A 3,350-nucleotide genomic window follows, 5' to 3' on the forward strand; every position below is an offset into this window, starting at 1 on the left:
TAAAAGTCTATAATAAAATTAATAACAATATCTGAATTAATTTTTTTTTCATGAAATTGGCAACTTTATTTTCCTGGTCCTTACATAGTGCATTTTAGAATACAACAGTTTCATGTATGGCTTTGTTTACTAAAATAGCTACAGTTTAACAACATTAGCAAAAATAAGGAAGTTAGACATATATTTTCAAATCAGCATCTGTTAGCCTGAATAGACCTTCGGTAAGGGATCACCTTTTGCCAGAGTGCTTTGGCCATTCATTGTCTTGCTGCTTCATAAGATAGGAATCCCCCAGTCTCCGGTGTTCACTGCTGGGAGCTCTAGCTCTGGTTGCCTTTTGTTTATCTATTTATCAGGATCACATATTAATAAAGATGTTACAATGAAATATCTCACACATTCAAAATATCCCACAGTCTTATACACTTAAATATTTTTAAAAACTGTTCCTCAAAAAAATTCCAGTTATTTTTATTTAAAATTTTCTGTAAAACTTCAAAATTTCCTTTTAAAGAAGTTTAAAACCTCTCAACTGTGTGCTTCTGCAATATCAAAATAAAATACCTATTGTATTTCAAGAGTGAAGGCACAGGGCCTTCATAATCTGTACACAGCAAAACAGAGCTCTAACAGTACAACCAATGCAATGTTCAATTTCTGGGGTTCCTCTGGGGCTCTCCCAAGGGGCTTGGGTCATTCTCTGGGCTTATCCTTGGCAAGATAATCAGCCTTCCTTCTAGCTTTCATCAGGCTCAAGGACCCTTGCATGTCTTTAAAACCATTACAATCTGGGTTATACTCACGTTACAACAGTTTGGCTACCAGCCAGGTACACTCTTGTATATGAACACAAGTGTGGCACAGTTTTAAAACCTCATTAAACAAATTCTGGGTTTTAAATCCTATCTTTCATAAACTTTGTTTTCTAGATAGAACAGGAATTTTCAGACAAAATAATCATCCCTATCCAAACTCCGTCAGAGATCTGCGCTGTCTCTTTCCTGTGCCCACACCAGGTGTTACCTTTAATCAAGGTGCCAGTGAAGCCATATAACATTCCTCTCCAACCTTCGCAGAGAAGGCTGCCAGCCATTTGCCAGCCATTTGATTGTGTCAGGTCATGTGTTGCTTTAAATACCTTATGGTTCCTTTAATATTACCTATGCACAGACTTTTAAGTATCACTTTTTTTGTTATAAATATTACAGATCTTTAACCATACCCAGTAAACTTATAAGCCAATAATACCTATCCTTAGCTGTCTGCATCTCTCTCTCTCTCTTTCTCCCCCTCTGTCTCTCTCTGCCTTTGTCTCTCTCTATGTCTCTCTCTGTCTCTGTCTGTCTGTCTGTCTCTCTCTCTCTCCCTGTGTGTGTGTGTGTGTGTGTGTGTGTGTGTGTGTGATCGCCCCTGATCTCCAGGCATAGAGATTCTAAAGGCATACCTGGGTCTGGGAAAGGGAAAGCCTTAACACAATTCCATAGCCAGCTTTTCAATAAAGTAGAACAGCCTAAAGCAACTTTAATTTTATCCATACCCAAATGACATTTGAATCCCTATTACTTTAGATCCAGTTCCAGAAAAGCTCAGAGATAAAGTCTGAGCCTGGGCAGCCTATCGAGAGAAGAAACCACACAATGAACAAGATCAGTTAGAACATGATGGTCACCATGCATTCCATTGAGCCTGATGCACTTCTACCTCAGCTCCATATTCACAATAAAACTTACAGGCACATCAGAAGTCACAGACCCATCCATACACATAAAATAGGGTACTCTCCCTTTCTCTTCCAGTGTTGTAATACGAAGGATAGGGGTTGGTAGAAGCAATGGGACCTCCTGATACTGCTGGGGTTTGTAAGAGCAGTGGCTGGGCTATTGCATGAGCCACCGAAGTACGTGAGTGCAGCTCATGGTGCCAGAGTTAGAGATCCAGCTCTGCAGTGGTGCTGGTTGCTGACCTTAGTTTTTTTTTTTTTATTATTATTATTACATGTAAGTACACTTTAGCTGTCTTCAGACACTCCAGAAGAGGGCGCCAGATCTCATTACGGATGGTTGTGAGCCATCATGTGGTTGCTGGGAATTGAACTCAGGACCTTCGGAAGAGCAGTCAGTGCTCTTAACCGCTGAGCCATCTCTCCAGCCCTTAGGTTTTAAAAGCTGCCCAACAGGCCCTAAGCCTAGCCCTGGGCATTGCATTCTGGGTCCACTGTGCATAGACACATCATATTCCATAGCCCCAAAGCACTGCCATTATGGAGTGACCTTTGAACAGTGTTTCAGTCCTGCCATTCAGTTATCCAATTACTCCAAGTCAGAATGCATAATGACAGGTACATCCATAAGACAAGACACAGTGTCACCCAAATGACAAAGGAAAACATGGTAGAAGAATATTTAACAATTTGTATCCTCTGCTTCAGAAATCTACCAGTTTGACCAAGTAGGCTGTTTCAGCTGGACTGCCTGATGCCTCTGCACTGGGACTCTCTGAACTCTAGGTTTGGCCCCCAATGTCCTGGGACATCATTGGCTTTGTTGTGCAGTTCAGGCATTGGAGCCCTGCTGATGAACACTCATGTGCTGGGCCTTTCCATATGCTTGGTTGTATTGTCCCCTAGTGTCACTAGGATGCTCTCAGGGAAGGTCAGAGGACAAACCAAACCAAACCAAAACAAAACAAAAAACCAGTAGCTCTGGCTAAACTCCCCAGAAGTAACCAGTGGCCTATGTGATGTCTCCTTTTGCCCTGAGTATGTGTGTGTGCTGGGGAATGGCGAATTGCATAGACATTGTCAGATTCCCCCCTCCCCCCAGATTATGTTACTCAGGAACCAGAATTCACTTTTCTAACTGTCATCAGAACTTTAAAAGGCTCCTATGATTTATTAAAAATGCATTCTATCTCCATTTTTTTCTTTTCTTTTTTTTCTTTTTTTTTTTTTTTGAGAATGGCTGTTCACTGCAGGTTGGGGGATATCAGCAGAGCTTTGGATTAATATTCCAAAGTTCATACTTCGAGAGGTGGCCCACCAGTCCCAGACTAAAAAGCCTAGCTCCAGAATTTGTGGTGGTATGGTCTTTCTTATCTCACAGCAGAGAGGGGTGGGTCTAAATGTTAATCCTGAGATTATAGAGCAAAAGACCAGTTCACACCTTTCAGCCAAATTTGAAGCAAACTTTAACTAAATGCTGACCAGGCTGGACTGTGGTCTGGCATCCCAGAGAGTGATAATGAATCACGTGTTATAGGGGCAAAACCACAGGGACACCATATTTCTCTCTTTTTTTTTTTTTTGTTATTTGATAAGAACAACCACTCCCAGCATTCCAGGAAGTTACCTT

The sequence above is a fragment of the Mus caroli genome, unplaced genomic scaffold, assembly GCF_978045245.1.
Source record: "Mus caroli unplaced genomic scaffold, Mus_caroli_1 scaffold_7, whole genome shotgun sequence".
Lineage (NCBI taxonomy): Eukaryota > Metazoa > Chordata > Mammalia > Rodentia > Muridae > Mus > Mus caroli.